Genomic DNA, 17,931 nt, shown 5'->3' with positions numbered 1-17,931 from the left:
TGTACTAACCATGGGGGTTACAATCACCCCTCCTGACCCCCCGAAGTGTGAAGCGTATCTTCACGCTGCAGACCGCTGCACAAAACGTCCCTCCATGTCCCTCGTGTCTCTCATGCAAGGATATCACAGGCACATGCAGAGTGGGTGGGGTTGCTTGGGCACCTGCCCTTTTGCCTCAAAGTGCACTTTTGGATGCTAAAAACTTTTTGATTCTAAGTTATATATATGCTAGCTACTGTACATTTCTGGTGTGAAATGGCATGAGGGACCCCACAAAAAGACCACCCCCAAAATCGACACGTGCTGCGCACCCACAGAAGGGCCCATCTGTGTGGTTCGAACACCTGACCACTCAGTGCCCTCTGCACAGCCCTGCGTGCCACTGCCTATATGGCTGAGCCAATTGGCAGGGCTGTTGTGCGCCGGATTTACTAACTTTACTAACTATGGGGGCTACACTTGCAGTCAACCAGGAGCCATAATGCATTATGTAAATGTACTTTATTACATTATAACTTTGCAACATCTACCAGGTGAACCAAAGTCCTCTCTTAAGATTTTTTTTTTTTTTTTTATGAAAATTGGGGGGAAAAGTGGGAAAAAACATGTCTGATTTAGTTTTTTGGGTGGGGTGGGGGGTTTATTTCATCCTAGGTACCAACTCCCAATACAAAATATCTCCCAAATGACCCAATGCACCATCACTGAAATGGGCGTAATCATTTTCCAAAGTTTTTAATTTTAGGCCATTTATCCCCCCACCCTACTATGAGGTGGGGAACATAGCGAGGGGAACATAGAACCTGGGGAACATAGAGAGGACCCCAAAGAATCCTGAGTGTTTTTTGGTACTTCTCTGCTGTTAATAAAGATGAGCTAACATGCAGAAGTTACTCTCGTCTGACGAGACTTCAGAAACCTATTCCTATTGGTCTCAGTAGGTCTCAGAAGTCTCACGAGACGAGATTTAGATCCTGACTGAATCGTTTTACGGCACAATGACTAAAAATAGTGGATCTACATGACTCACAACTATTGAGGTAAAATTACTGGAAAGGTTGGAAAACGAAAATATAGACTAGGGTCGGGACCCCCAGGGGGGTCCCCGGATTATTTTGGGGGGTCCCCAGATGATTAACTCGATGTGCAACACAAGGACCCCTTGTGAGCTTGTAGATTGAAGGGGAGAGGACGCTGGCGCTGTCGCTGTCTGTGCGCCGCTTCTCCGTCTGAGATTTAGCCTGTTTAGACCTGTACTTATGCCTCATTCACACTACAGATATATAGTTGAACGTTTTGCTTGGTAATTCAATGTAATCTCAATGGAAACCAGCTTTAAAGGCTGGATTCCAAGGACAGCCGACATGCCCAGCCTTTAAAGCTGGTTTCCATTGAGATTACATTGAATTACCAAGCAAAACGTTCAACTATATATATCTGTAGTGTGAATGAGGCATAAGTCTTGATTTCTAAGTTTAGTTTAGTCCTTTTGTTTAGCCTACCTTTTCTTTCCTTCTAACTTCTTTCTCAGTCATCGCATTTTTATCCCTCGGTTGCAAAAGACGTTTGACTTACCTGTAGCTACCGGTGCTGCTGCTACCTCCAGCTGTCAACAACTGCGACCTAAGCCGCCTCTGGTCCCGTCTCCTACCGCTCCAGTTGGACTGCTTCCCTGCATTGCTGCTGTGTGGTAATCAGTAGTTTTGAGCCAAAAATCCCTCCTCAGTTCCACGACCATCAAGCTGAGTTGAGCTGAGTTTGCCGCCGTCTGCTGTTTTTGCCTCAGAGCTAGTAAGCGTAGTTGGCCAGCCTGCCTTCACTCGCTCTAGCCTGGGGTGGCAGACGGCCTGGCTTGGCTGGATCGAAGCGCCCCACTGTCCTGGTTGTGATCGCCGGCGCTCGGCTGCCTTGGCCCCGGAGCTGGTTGCGTAGCTGGCCTACCTGCCAGCACTCGCACTAGCCTGGGGTAGCGGTAGTAAATGTCCCGGCTGGATCAAAGCGCTCAGAAGTCCGGCATGCTTGGGGCTGTTCTACTCTGCCTACTAGCGCTCTGCCCATGGGTGCATCGTCTCCATCCACCCGCCACTGGTGCTAGGCAGCTGGATAGTATTGCTGTATAGATAGTATTGCGCAGTTACCAGCGCTGGGGCTCCGTCGGCTCGCCTCCTGGACAGCATGCGGATCCAATACACTGCCTCTGAACTCCACCAACTCCACACTCCCATCATCACTCCTGGACATATTCCCATTTCAATAATCAAAGAACACGGACTTCTCCGCCGCCCACGCTATGTACATCGAAGCGCCCGACGGAAGTTTGTTATTCACTCTGCAAACACCATTCCGTCTATCTGGTCCTCCCGGCGTCCAGCGGTGACGTCGCGTCATCACCACAACACACAGCACGTGCGCCCGAATTCACTGAGAGCCCTGGCCAAGGTTTCTCACATCAACACCAATTCATCCCACCTCACGTGTGCACTATTCAACACCCGCTCTATGAATCATAAAGAACTCACTATCAGTGAATTTATCACTGACAATAACCTGGACTTCATCTGTATCACCGAAACCTGGCAAAAACCCCTGGACTACTTTTCACTAAATAAAGCAACACCCCCTGGATATTCATACATGGACAAGCCCCGCCTGTCTGGGAAAACAGGCGGTGGCATCGCAGTTATTCACCGTAAAGAATTAAAAACAACTTCAATTCCCATCCAGCCCCCCCCCCCCCCCCCCCCCCTCATTCGAATCCCTCTGCTTCAAACTATAGCTGGTCCCAAACCCCCGGTCATTGCTGTCATCTATCGTCCCCCCAAACCAAACCCCAGCTTTCTCTCTGATTTATCTGAATTTCTCACCCAACTCTGTGCCATATCTCCATCTGCACTACTACTCGGCGACTTCAATATTCACATGGACTCCACCAACTGCACAACCGCATCTGACCTTCTGGAAATTCTGACATTTTTTAACATTACACAACACATTGACTTCCCCACCCACAATAAAGGACACACTCTGGATTTACTCTGTTCCACTGGCACCACCATCAGCCACATATCTACAACTGACCTCTCCCCCAAAGTGTCCGACCACCTGGCCATCACTTTCCACATGGACACCCCTTCCCCCATTGAAAAACACAAGCGCACCATAACATTCCGGAACCTTAAATCCATAAATCCAACTTCCCTCTCCATATCACTCTCAAACACCATTCCCGATTCCTCCCTCACCCAGGCTGTTTCCCCCACTGATCTGGTTAACCTGTACAATAACTCGCTCTCCTCCTCCCTCAACCAGATTGCACCCACTCAAACTCGCTCCGTCTCCTTCACCCACACTTCCCCCTGGTACACCGATGAACTACACCTCCTCAAAAAGAAAGTCAGACAGTCAGAAAGACTCTACAAAAAAAACGGTCTAACCATACACAATGACATTTATCAACAACATCTGCAGATCTACAAAACCACCCTCAACTCCACCCGCTCTTCTCACTACTCCGGAATCATACAGGCTGGGAACAGAAACCCCAAGGTCCTTTTTTCCACCATCAACAAACTGCTTAAACCCATGGACACCATCTCAAGCTCCTTCACTGTAGACAAATGCAATAACCTCCTCACATTTTTCCAGGATAAAATCACCACCATCCACAACCAGCTGAGCATTCCCCCCCCCCCCCCCCCCCCCCCCTGACTCCAACCTGACTCCCCCCCCTCTTTCACTACCTTCACACTCTTTCTCCACATTTATCGAAATCACACCCTCTGACCTTTCCTCTGTTGTTACCCGGCATGAAATCATCAACCTGCTCCCTGGACCCTCTCCCCACCTCTCTCCTTAAAGACTGCCTCCCCACTCTCACCCCACTCATGACCAAAACCATAAATGCCTCCCTCTCCTCTGGTTCTGTCCCCCCTCCCCTCAAACTTGCCACTGTCACACCCATCCTCAAAAAACCTGGCCTTGACCCCGACTCCCCAAATAACTACAGACCCATTTCCAACCTACCCTTTCTGTCAAAAATCCTGGAACGCGTCGTCACAAACCAAATCACCACCTACCTTGAATCCAATAACCTATTTGAAATATTCCAATCAGGTTTCCGCTCCAGACACAGCACAGAGACAGCCCTCCTCAAAGTCACCAACGACCTCCTGCTTTCCTCCGACACTGGTTCACTCAACATTCTCATCCTTCTCGACCTCACGGCTGCTTTTGACACCATCAAACACTCCATCCTCCTCTCCCGTCTACAGTCCACCCTCGGAATCACAGGCACTGCTCTTTCCTGGTTTAAATCCTATCTTTCCGACAGATAGCAATACATTTCCATAAACAACTACAAATCCATCACAACCTCCGTTATCCATGGTGTCCCCCAGGGCTCTGTGCTTGGCCCCCTCCTATTTATCATTTACATTCTCCCCCTTGGTCAATCCTCCGCCGCCATGGCCTCCATTTCCACTGCTACGCCGACGACACCCAGCTGTACCTCCCCACCAAAACCATCACTCCTACCACCCACTCCACTCTCACCACCTGCCTGACTGATGTTAAAACCTGGATGCAAAACAACTTCCTCAAACTCAACTGCAATAAATCCGAAATCCTCATTGTTGGTCCTGATGCCCTCACCCGCTCCACCATAAATTTCTCCCTCAACATTGACGGATCCACCATCACCCCCTCCAATAAAATCCGCAACCTTGGTGTCATCCTGGATCCCACCCTCTCCTACCAATCCCATGTCAATAACATCACCAAAACAGCCTTCCTCCGTAACATTGCCTGCCTCCGTCCCACACTCTCCCAATCTGCTGCAGAGACACTCATCCATGCCTTCATCACATCCAGACTCGACTACTGCAATAGCCTCCTCTACGGTGCCACCTCCAAAGTACTCAATAAACTACAATATGTGCAAAATTCCGCTGCCCGCCTCCTCACCAAAACCCGATCAAGAGACCACATCACCCCAGTTCTCCACGATTTCCATTGGCTACCATAAAATACAGGATTGATTTCAAAATACTGATCACCACTTACAAGGCCCTCAATAACCAGACTCCCAGCTATCTCTCAGACCTTGTTCAACGCCATGTTCCCTCCCGCAACCTCAGATCTGTAAATGAGAACCTTCTCAAGTTCACCCACAAGGCCAAGAAACGCACCTGGGGTGACAGGGCTTTCTCCGTTGCAGCCCCCACCCTCTGGAACCCACTCCCACCCCATATAAAAGAAGCCCCCACCCTTGCCGTGTTCAAAGCCTCCCTCAAAACCCACCTTTTCAGACTTGCTTTCCCTTCCTAACTTTTCTCCACTCGCCTTTCAGTTTTTGGAGCTGTATGCAGCTCCCTATACGTGGCTGTGTGGGTCTGTCTGTGTGTCTGTGTGTCTGTGTGTCTGTATGTAGCCTGAGAGTAGCCTGACTTCGGCGCGTAACTAGTGCCGCACCATTTACGCCACTCGCGCAATATATACATCAAAATGTGCGGCTCGGCCGGGAATGGTGTTCTATTACCTTTCGTTCCGATCCGCCTTACCATGCCGACGTAATCGGCAAAAAACGACGCTTAATTGTCCCCATTGACTTATAATGGGACAATGCAAGAAATCACTTTCAAGTATTTTTCTCTCGTAAACCATAGGAGCTACAGTTTCAATCCTCGGAGAGGAGATTCATAATGATTTGGTCATGCCTCATGGTGGCGCTATAACGGCCCACTTTACGTTTTGCCCCGTAACTCTTGAACCGTCGATTTTCCGCCATCTTGAATTTTCTCCAAAACACACTTTTTGCTCCTTTTCCTACATATTTTCTTCAAATGTCACAAAAATCGGTACACATGATCTACACACACACACACACACACACACACACACAGCTCCACTTCACACGGGTGTGATTTTTATTTTTCTTCCCTGTGTGCCTGCTAATTGCACATCTTAGATTTTATCCTTTTAATCTTTGTCCTAATAAAGTTTATTTTATTAAGTGTGCCTGCTATGCAATAGCAGAACACTTATTGTAATCCGCCATACTTAAGTCAGTCAGTCAGTCAGTAAGTAAGTAAGTAATGTTCTTGCAAATTTCTGCTCGTAATAACTGCCGCACAATTTACGCCACCGCCGCAATATATACATCAAAACGTGCGGCTCGGCCGGGAATGGTGTGCTATTACTTTTCTTTCCGATCCGCGTTACCATTGCGACGTAATTCGCAAAAAACGACGCCAAAAAACCCCATTGACTTAGAATGGGGGAAACTTCGGCACGTAATAACTGCCGCACAATTTACGCCACCCCCGCAATATATACATCAAAATGTGCTGCTCGGCCGGGAATGGTGTGCTATTACTTTTCTTTCCGATCCGCGATACGATTGCGATGTAATTCGCAAAAAACTACGCCCAAAAACCCCATTGACTTAGAATGGGGGACTCCGAAAAAAACCCAGAAACCTTGGCGCCACATAACTCTGCCATACTTTTGCCTAGCAACGTGATTTAAACTTTAAAATGCACACACAACTTTGGTCTTTTTCCGGCCAATAGGGATGAGCTGTAATTGATTAAGCCCCGCCCCCTCTGTAACAGGAAGTGTCCTTCGCCAAACAGGAAGTGCCTCTATAACTCATGAACCGTTTGTCGTACAGACTCGCGGCTGGTATCATAATTCTTTTTTTTTCTCAATTTTTTTTTTCTCAATTTTTTTTTCTCAAATTTTTTTTCTCAAAATATTTTTTTCTCAATTTTTTTTTCTCAAAATTTTTTTTTTCTCAAATTTTTTTTTTCTCAAATTTTTTTTTTTCTCAATTTTTTTTTCTTTCCGATCCGCGATACGATTGCGATGTAATTCGCAAAAAACTACGCCCAAAAACCCCATTGACTTAGAATGGGGGACTCCGAAAAAAACCCAGAAACTTTGGCGCCACATAACTCTGCCATACTTTTGCCTAGCAACGTGATTTAAACTTTAAAATGCACACACAACTTTGGTCTTTTTCCGGCCAATAGGGATGAGCTGTAATTGATTAAGCCCCGCCCCCTCTGTAACAGGAAGTGTCCTTCGCCAAACAGGAAGTGCCTCTATAACTCATGAACCGTTTGTCGTACAGACTCGCGGCTGGTATCATAATTCTTTTTTTTTCTCAATTTTTTTTTTCTCAATTTTTTTTTCTCAAATTTTTTTTCTCAAAATATTTTTTTCTCAATTTTTTTTTCTCAAAATTTTTTTTTCTCAAATTTTTTTTTTCTCAAATTTTTTTTTTCTCAATTTTTTTTTCTTTCCGATCCGCGATACGATTGCGATGTAATTCGCAAAAAACTACGCCCAAAAACCCCATTGACTTAGAATGGGGGACTCCGAAAAAAACCCAGAAACTTTGGCGCCACATAACTCTGCCATACTTTTGCCTAGCAACGTGATTTAAACTTTAAAATGCACACACAACTTTGGTCTTTTTCCGGCCAATAGGGATGAGCTGTAATTGATTAAGCCCCGCCCCCTCTGTAACAGGAAGTGTCCTTCGCCAAACAGGAAGTGCCTCTATAACTCATGAACCGTTTGTCGTACAGACTCGCGGCTGGTATCATAATTCTTTTTTTTTCTCAATTTTTTTTTTCTCAATTTTTTTTTCTCAAATTTTTTTTCTCAAAATATTTTTTTCTCAATTTTTTTTTCTCAAAATTTTTTTTTCTCAAATTTTTTTTTTCTCAAATTTTTTTTTTCTCAATTTTTTTTTCTTTCCGATCCGCGATACGATTGCGATGTAATTCGCAAAAAACTACGCCCAAAAACCCCATTGACTTAGAATGGGGGACTCCGAAAAAAACCCAGAAACTTTGGCGCCACATAACTCTGCCATACTTTTGCCTAGCAACGTGATTTAAACTTTAAAATGCACACACAACTTTGGTCTTTTTCCGGCCAATAGGGATGAGCTGTAATTGATTAAGCCCCGCCCCCTCTGTAACAGGAAGTGTCCTTCGCCAAACAGGAAGTGCCTCTATAACTCATGAACCGTTTGTCGTACAGACTCGCGGCTGGTATCATAATTCTTTTTTTTTCTCAATTTTTTTTTTCTCAAATTTTTTTTCTCAAAAATGTTTTTTTCTCAAAAAAAAATTTTTTCTCAATTTTTTTTTTTCTCAATTTTTTTTTTCTCAATTTTTTTTTCTCAATTGTTTTTTCTCAACATTTTTTTTTCTCAACATTTTTTTTCTCAATTTTTTTTTTCTCAAAATTTTTTTTTCTCAAATTTTTTTTCTCAAATTTTTTTTTTTCTCAATTTTTTTTTTCTCAAAAATTTTTTTTCTCAATTTTTTTTTCTCAATTTTTTTTCTCAAAATTTTTTTTTCTCAAAAATTTTTTTTTCCTCAAAATTTTTTTTTCTCAAAAAACTTTTTTTTCCTCACAAAACAATTTTTTTCTCACAAAACAATTTTTTCTCAAAAAAACTGTCGTTAAAGTGCGACCGTGATAACGGCCAAAAATGCGCCAAAACGCCACTAATTAGTCGAAATGGCTGTGGGTGGTGTCATATGAAGAACCATAATGTTAAAGCTTATGCAAAAAATGCTAATGTTAAAAAATGTAACGCTAATGCTAACACCAACCGCTACACAAGGTTGCACAGACTTAGCGAGCTGCAGGCACACTTAAAATTTCTTGGAAATTTTCTTTTCTAGTTTTGTTTGTAAAGCGACTTTGAGTATCTTGAAAAGCGCTATATAGGTTCGATGTATTATTATTATTACCCTTATTATTATTATTATTATTATTATTATTATTATTATTATTACCCTAACACTGTTTTCTCACACAACAGTAAACAAACCGGGTACCTACACATTTCTAAAGTTACAATTTATGGACTTTTTAATACCTCTAAAATTACAAATTAAACATTGGCCAAATTGTCAAATAAACAAACAAAGAAATTGTGAAAATAGCCAATCTACATGCTCACTGCGAGGCGTTGGGAGCATGTAGATCTGCTATTTTCACACTAGAACCATGTTATACAAACTCTTAGTATTCGTCAGTTCAAATATTATTTTTGGAGTTTGTGGCCTGAAAAGGTTGAGAACCAGAGGTTCAAGTTGCCTCCAGAACTAAGATGTCTGCAGTAAAACAAAACAGCCACATACTTAAAACGTGATTGACACTACGAAGTAAGAACAAAAGCTAGTTTTGCAGGAGAACCTAAAACCTTGTCAGACGTGATATCAGTTTAACTGACCTTGTATTGAGAAATGTATTCCAAAATGAGCTGCGCACCATTTGAAAAAGACGCACGCACGCACACACGCACGCACGCACGCACGCACGCACGCACACACACACACACACACACACACACACACACACTAGCGTTGTAGCAGTTTGAAAGGAAAACAGTAAGACTACAGCTGACCCGAGGTCAGCTCCTTTGGTGTCTGCTGGTTGCCGAATGGTTTCAGGGCCAAGATATGTTTCTGATCTTCGGCTACGTAATGAACCTAGCAGGTCATCTTGGACAGCTCTGCTTTCTGTCCCTAGAATCACAATTAAAACGTGGAGAAGCAATACATTCCATCTGAATGCATCAGTTTGTGGATCTTCTATTTATTTTTTTAAATCGTGAACATTTGTGCAAGTCTTTGAATATTTCAAATCCTTCTAAGGTTTTTTTTTCTTTTTTTTTTTACTATGTTTCTATGTCAGTGGTGCTCAATGTTTTTCACATCAAGGACCCCCAAGATGATATGTATTTGGCCACGGACTCCCATCTCAAAACATTTAGTTCCAGGGACCCCCCCGCGCCCCCCCCCCCCAGAAGCAATATTTGAGTTACAAATGTTCGCTTAAAAAATACATAATTATTATTCAAAGATTTGCTCACATTTTCACGACTTTTCAAAAATAGCAGATCTACAAGCTCGCAGCGCGCTTGTATATCTGCTATTTCTCAAAGGCCCCTCCACCTTGGGCCCTGGTAACTCAGTCCCACTTTTTCCCCCATTGTGACGCACCTGTCTGAATGCGTCACATATTTGGAACAAAGAGCTGCAGGTCTGCTACTACGGCTCTCTGTTCTTTTATGTCAAAGCTGAAGATGTTTCTGAATGCCGCCGTCTTTTACTGAGGTTTCTGATCCATTACTTATTACTAACCTAACCCTAACCCTAACCCCATTACTTATTAAAGTTTATTCTCATTTTCTATTCTCTTAACGCTCTAATAACTATTCATTTTTTTCACGTGTCCGTATACAGTATATTGTGTTTCTTTAAGCAGCAATCCAGGACCTTTATTAGTGAATTGAATGTAATTTTTATTCAATTTGAATGGCAGAGTAATGCAAAACAACTAGTACATCTGCGATGTCATGATCTGTGCCACACGGTGGCACTTCCAGGGTCTCACCCCGGCCTTTTCCCCACTTCACCTTTTCGTGCTCGCCCCCTCCCCTCCTGGAGATTGACAATCTTAGCTCCTCCCGGATTCACAGCTGTGAGCTGTTGGCCTAAAGAGTGCCTAGCTGGTCAGAGACTATTTAATCCTACCTATATCTGCTCTCTGTGCTGGTTCATTGTTTGCTGTCCGTTCCTAAGTTTTCCTGTATGTTTGATTCTGTTATGTTTGATACATGTGTGCTTGTGTTAACAGTATATTTTAAGTTCAGTAAAGTCTTGTAATCTGTCCTCCGTGGTTTCCTGGCTTTTTGAGTTGAGTTCTGCATTTGGGTCCTCACCACCACAACACCGAACCGTGACATGCGATGGTTGTATTTGGTCCAGGGACGTGCAAAGGACGTTAGAGAGGCAGGGGCTGAAATTTCTAAAAGGGCACTTTTGGTGAAAATATAGAAAATAGCAGACCTCCAAGCTCACAACAGGCAGGCGGCAGAGCATGGCTCTTCTGGCCCCATTACTTAGGGCAGGGGTCGGCAACCCAAAATGTTGAAAGAGCCATATTGGACCAATATGGCTTTTTCTTTTTTTTTTCTTTTTTGGGGGGGGGGGGGGGGGGGGGGGTGACATAATGGTCCTTAATGAAATTAACTCATAAAGAGCACCGCTCACTTCACACTGGGTAGCACTGGCTGCACAAAACAGGTGGCTGTGCACAACCTGCATTTATCAGTCTACAGACACATTTCGTTGTGACCACATTTCTTTCTTTCCCTCCATCTTGCAGATGGTGGTTTTCACTGTTTACAGTGAAAAGGTGTTTCTCCAGTGTGGATACGCTGGTGTGCCTTCAGATTACATAACACACTAAAGTTCTTGCCACACTGTTTACAGTGGAAAGGTTTTTCTCCTGTGTGGATACGCTGGTGAATCTTCAGTTCATTTAACCGATAAAAAGCTTTGTCACACTGTTTACAATAGAAAGGTTTTTCTCCTGTGTGGATACGCTGGTGAATCTTCAGTTGTCCTAACACACTGAAACTCTTGTCACACTCTTTACAGTGAAAAGGTTTTTCTCCTGTGTGAATATGTTGGTGATTCTTAAGTTCATCTAACCGACAAAAGGCCTTGTCACACTCTTTACAGTGAAAAGGTTTTTCTCCAGTGTGGATACGCAGGTGTCTCTTCAGGAGACCTAACAGACTGAAACTCTTGTCACACTCTTTACAGTGAAAAGGTTTTTCTCCAGTGTGGATACGCAGGTGTCTCTTCAGGAGACCTAACAGACTGAAACTCTTGTCACACTCTTTACAATGAAAAGGTTTTTCTCCAGTGTGGATATGCAGGTGTCTCTTCAGGGTACCTAACTCACTGAAACTCTTATCACACTCTTTACAGTGAAAAGGTTTTTCTCCAGTGTGGATACGCTGGTGTGCCTTCAGATTACATAACACACTAAAGTTCTTGCCACACTGCTTACAGTGGAAAGGTTTGTCTCCAGTGTGGATACGCTGGTGAATCTTGAGTTCATCTGACCGACAAAAAGCCTTGTAACACTCGTTGCAGTGAAAAGGCTTTTCTCCAGTGTGGATACGCTGATGAATCTTCAGGTGACCCAACTGACAGAAACTCTTGTCACAGTGTTTACAGACGTGAGTTTTCTTCCCTGTACAAGTCAGCTGATGTGTCTTCACTTCTCCTGGTTGAGTTAAAGTCTTGGTAAACCTTTGATGACTGGAAGATTTTGGTTCATCTGTGTCTCCTTGTTCCTGGCTGGTTACAATTCTGGTGATTTGCTGGCACGATTCTGAGGGGATCTGTCCATTTATGGGCATTTGGCAATAGAGGTTGCCATGGCTCGACTTAGATCTGGAGTAGGAACAATCAGAACTTAGTCTGGGAGGACTGTGACCACACTCCTTCCTGAAGTGGCGTTTCATCATCAAATCTGAATCTATAGATGGACCGTTATAGGAACAGAGTTTTAATTTCTGTTGGGTAATGGACAATTTATTTATCCTCTTTCTGACTCCCTAAGTTTTCTCCTTCTCTCACGACACTGAGCAAGATAACTGAATGCTCTGCCTCTGTGGAATGAAGTGGAATTCAATAGTACTTTCAAATCTTAAACATGCTGAGCAGAGCTCTGGTCTGACCTCTGTCACAACACAACCGGTTGCCGTGCATGCCTGACAACACCGATGTGCGCAGGCTGCCGCCCCTCCATATTTGGGCAAGAGTGATGTAATGAATTTGACCACACTACCATGATGGAAGAGATCCAAGTAGATGCCACACCTTTATTTATTATTATTTTTTTTTAATTAGTGTGGTTGCTATATAGGCAGGGGTGAAAGTGGGCCGGAACGGTCCGGAACGAGGAGAAGGCAGCTGTCAAAATCTGAGTCGCGTGGTTACTATGGGCATGGTTTGGATGACAATATAGTCTTTGCAACAAAAAGTAATTATTAAAAACAATAGCAATTAAAAAATAATAGATTTAATATTAGATTTTTATTCTCAAAAATGATTATTTGATTATTCTAACCACTAATTATTACAATTAATTGTAGCTATTTCATGAAGGGTTTTACTTGATTATTAGAACTATATAATTTTTAGCTTGATAACTGGTCATTTTAGGTTGTTTTTTAATGTCCACGGAATCAAGAAATGTTCTCCGCAGAATTCCGCAGAATCAGGATTGTTCTCCGTGGAATAAAGATTTTTTTCTCCGCGGATTCCTGGGGGGACTAGGAAAGGAAAAGTAATTAAACCCCTCCTTTTCATTTTTTCTTCTTAAAAATGCTAAATACAATGCACAAGTAGGTAGTATCGATACAATCGATTCTTTGCACTGCCGATTCGATACGATACAAAATAAAACGATACGATTCAATTTGAGCTGTTTTCATTTCAATCTAATTCGATATTTTAAGTTAAAAATTATATTTCGATACAGTTACTATATCGTTACACCCCTAATATTCACAAAAGGGCCGGCTTGAATGAAAGCTCAAAGAATCCCCTTAAAAATGATAACAAACACACAATATAAAACTTTGCAATATGTCCTGAACATGAGCCAATACCAAGGTATGCACCTGTGTCTAAAATGCCATTTTTCAATGGGTGACGGTAACTATAGCAGCTGATAACAACAATTTAGCTATCAGTCAGCAAGGTCTATCATATCAAAACGTAATCTAGGGATGTATTGGAATAAGAAAAATCACAACTAGAATTTGCCATCCCAGGTGGTACCCATATTGGGCTCTTGGCCCAAGGACTATTAGTTACATTAAACCACTGCAACTGAGGTCCCTTTACTAAGTATGGGTTTAAGTGGTTAAGTAATAAATACTGTGTATTTCCACCATTAGAATGCATTGCAGACACATGCGGCAGTATTTCGAAACAATGCAGCACTGGAAAGTTTTGGTTTGTCTGTTGTTGTTGTTTTTCTCACTTTGTGAGTGTTGCTCTTTGCTCTTGGCTGCTGTTTTTTACTGTGATGAATTTCAGTGGAAAGTGAAAACTCCACAGAAGCCAAGACCAAACTGTACAGCAGACACTGTCTGTCTGTCTGGTGGGGAAAGTCAGCTGAAAATGCTGTGCACAGTGATTTTGCACAAATGAACACAATGCATAGAGTAAATAAACCACAGACAGACAGAGAATCGTTAGATACTGCATAGCTATGGGTGGCCAAAGCCAGAGCCGTCATTTCATAAAAATAAAAATCTCACCAGTGCGAAGTGAGCGGTGCAAACATATTTAGGGAGTATGACAAACTAGTATGAACTAGCCCTTACCCGTTCAAAGATATGTGCTCCGACATGATGTGCAGTGTGTGGGTTATGGGATGTGCACTGCACACAGTATATGAGGGATGGAAAGTAACTTTAACTGGTGCTTGCATGATAATATGTAGGAGCATCAATGTAAAAAATACCCGTTCAGTTTAATGGCTACAGAGATACTGTGTACCAATCTGCATGATTTTTGGACAACATCTGTAACAGGGCCAGACACCCCCCCCTGCTGGTTAAACATGGTGCCTCATGCTAGATGCAGAATGGATAGTAGATACACCATAAAAATGCTAATATACAGTATATGATTTGTGAAAGTGACAAACGGGCTTCACAGTTATGTTAGGTGTGTTCATATGCTAATGGTGATGCGATTTCAGAGCAATTGCTCCAGCCACTGAGGAGAAACGCTGTGACAGACAGACAGACAGACAGACAGACAGACAGACAGACACTCACTCAGACATTTGGAAAATGATATGTTTGATAGGCTGGACTTAGGTGTTGGATTCTATTGGGCTCTGGTGGGTTGCATTGGGCTCTGGTGGGCTGTGCTGTGCTCTGCTCTGTTGGGATATACGAGGCAATACTGTACTAAAGCTTCCAAGTGTAACAGTGTACAGGTAACAACTTGACTCTTTTACAATTAACTGAATGTTTTACCCCAGAAATGTATCATAGGGATATGATATCTTGTGGAGAACGGTAAAAAAAAAAGATTGAAGAAATATATACATAGAATATATATATATATATATATATATATATATATATATATTACATAATGGTTCTTAATGGTTAATGGTTCTTAATGAAATTAACTCGTAAAAATCACCGCTCACTCACTTCCCAATGGGCTGCACTGGCTGAACAAAACAGGTGGCCATGCACAACCTGCATTTATCAGTCTACAGACATATTTCGGTGAGACCACATTATCTTTCTCCCTCCATCGTGCAGATGGTGGTTTTCACTGTTTACAGTGAAAAGGTTTTTCTCCAGTGTGGATACGCTGGTGTCTCTTCAGGTTACCTAACTGACTGAAACCCTTGTCACACTGTTTACAGTGAAAAGGTTTTTCTCCGGTGTGGATACGCTGGTGTGCCTTCAGATTTCCTAACACACTAAAGTTCTTGCCACACTGCTTACAGTGGAAAGGTTTTTCTCCTGTGTGGATACGCTGGTGAATCTTCAGTTCATTTAAGCGAAAAAAAGCTTTGTCACACTGTTTACAATAGAAAGGTTTTTCTCCGGCGTGTATACGCTGGTGACTCTCCAGGTGACCCAACTGACTGAAACTCTTGCCACACTCTTTACAGTGAAAAGGTTTTTCTCCAGTGTGGATACGCAGGTGTCTCTTCAGGGGACCTAACAGACTGAAACTCTTGCCACACTCTTTACAGTGAAAAGGTTTTTCTCCAGTGTGTATACGCTGGTGACTCTTCAGGTGACCCAACTTACTGAAGCTCTTGTCACACTGTTTACAGATGTGAGTTTTCTTCCCTGTACAAGTCAGCTGATGTGTCTTCACTTCTCCTGGTTGAGTTAAAGTCTTGGTAAACTTTTGATGACTGGAAGATTTTGGTTCATCTGTGTTTCCTTGTTCCTGGCTGGTTACAATTCTGGTGATTTGCTGGCACGATTCTGAGGGGATCTGTCCATTTATGGGCATTTGGGAATAGAGGTTGCCATGGCTCGACTTAGATCTGGAATATGTACAATCAGAACTTAGTCTGGGAGGACTGTGACCACACTCCTTCCTGAAGTGGCGGTTCATCATCAAATCTGAATCTATACATAGACTGTTATAGGAACAGAGTTTTAGGTTCTGTTGGGTAATTATTTAGCCTCTTTCTGACTCCCTAAGTTATCTATCTCCTTCTCTCACGACACTGAGAAAGATAACTGAATGCTCCGCCTCTGTGGAATGAAGTGTAATTCAATAGTGTTTTCAAGTCTTATACATGCTGAGCAGAGCTCTGGTCTGACCTCAGTCACAACACAACCGGTTGCCGTGTATGCCTGACAACACCGATGTGCGCAGGCTGCCGCCCCTCCATATTTGGGCAAGAGTGATGTCATGAATTTGACCACACTACCATAATGGAAGAGATCCAGGTAGATGCCACGCCTTTATTAGACCCAGTTTATTTATTTTTTTAATTCAGTAATTAGTGTGGTTGCTATATAGGTAGGGGTGAAAGTGGGCCGGAACGGATCGGAACGAGGAGGAGAAGGCAGCTGTCAAAATCCGATGAGTCGCATCAATGTCCACATGCTTAAATGAAGTGGGATCATTTCACTTTGCGGGTTGGAGATCCGGTATAGAGCGGATACCGATATGGCATTTGTCCATGCCTGTGTGTGTGTGTGTGTGTGTGTGTGTGCGTGCACAAATGTACAGATAGAGTAGGCAGGCTCTACGACAAAATGCATTTCACCAACGTTCAAAACATGTTTCTGGTTGGCTGACAGACAGACACGTTATAAGCATCGTTAGTTCTGATTTCTGGTTCAAATCAAACCATTTAAAGCTCCCAGCAGCCATCTTGGGTGCCATCTTGGAAAATGTGGTAATAATATTTTCCTGGATTTTGGGGATGTTCCCAAGCATGCCTAAAGGTACCAGAATCGATTGAAAACCCTTTTGTATCAATGTTTAGGGAGGTTTTAGTGGTATTTCATAAAGGCCTATTGACCTGTCTATTTCTCCTAAAACGTGCTTGTTTAAGATGAGGCTGAAGATTACCACCTCAGAATGAACCACCTCAGAATGGGTAAATTATACATTTCTTGAATCCATTCCTTAGGGTCATGTCAGTATTCCAGTTGTTGTTTTTGTGTCTCTGATGTTTCTTGATGCCACAGAACAGAAGAAAATATATGGTTTAGACGGAAATTGTGGGAGATTTTTTTATTTTTTATTAAAGGTTTGAAGAGCTCCAGTGACCACTGTACATACATTCACAAAAGGGCCGGCTTGAATGAAAGCTCAAAGTATCCCCTTAAAAATGATAACAAACACATAATATAAAACTTTGCAATAGGCCTATGTCCTGAACATGAGTCAATACCAAGGTACATAGCCGCGGGAACTAATTTACAGTAGGAGGGGCTGTCACGCGCAGAAGCACATTTCAAAACAAGAGTCTTTCTTTTTTTTGTCTATACTAGTAAGACACCTGAGGGTGGAATGCGACCTCAGCGTGACATGCTGGCCAACCACAGCGTTTCTCTGACGATTCTAGTTGTTGTCATTCTGGGGGGAGTTTGTTCATGTTTTTGTGAGGGTATCAACCCTGGGAGACACGGGGAGAACATGCAAACTCCACACAGAAAGGCCCTATCGCCAACCCCACCTAGGGTGTGAGCGATAGGGCCTAAACATGGAGATGTGGAGAAAACTATATATATGGAGATAGTTCAGTCCATCATGTCATATGGGACTACCGTCATAGACAGTAGCCATTGTTAGGCCGGAGTCTGTCTGACTGTCTGTACAGGAAGTGATGTCACATGACATATTTTTTGCCCATATATGAGTCATTCTGTACCACATCTCCATGTTTAGGCCAAACAGGTTCGCTCCATTTCTCCATGTATAGGTCCAAATGCCCAACGTCGAGCTTGACAAGGAGGATACCTCATCCACCCTTTCTTCTCTCTCCTTTTGGTATCTTTATCCTCCTCCTCCTTTTTTTCTT

The sequence above is a fragment of the Nannobrachium achirus genome (assembly GCF_963921795.1).
Source record: "Nannobrachium achirus genome assembly, chromosome: 3".
NCBI lineage: Eukaryota > Metazoa > Chordata > Actinopteri > Myctophiformes > Myctophidae > Nannobrachium > Nannobrachium achirus.
This window is presented reverse-complemented; position numbering follows the sequence as displayed.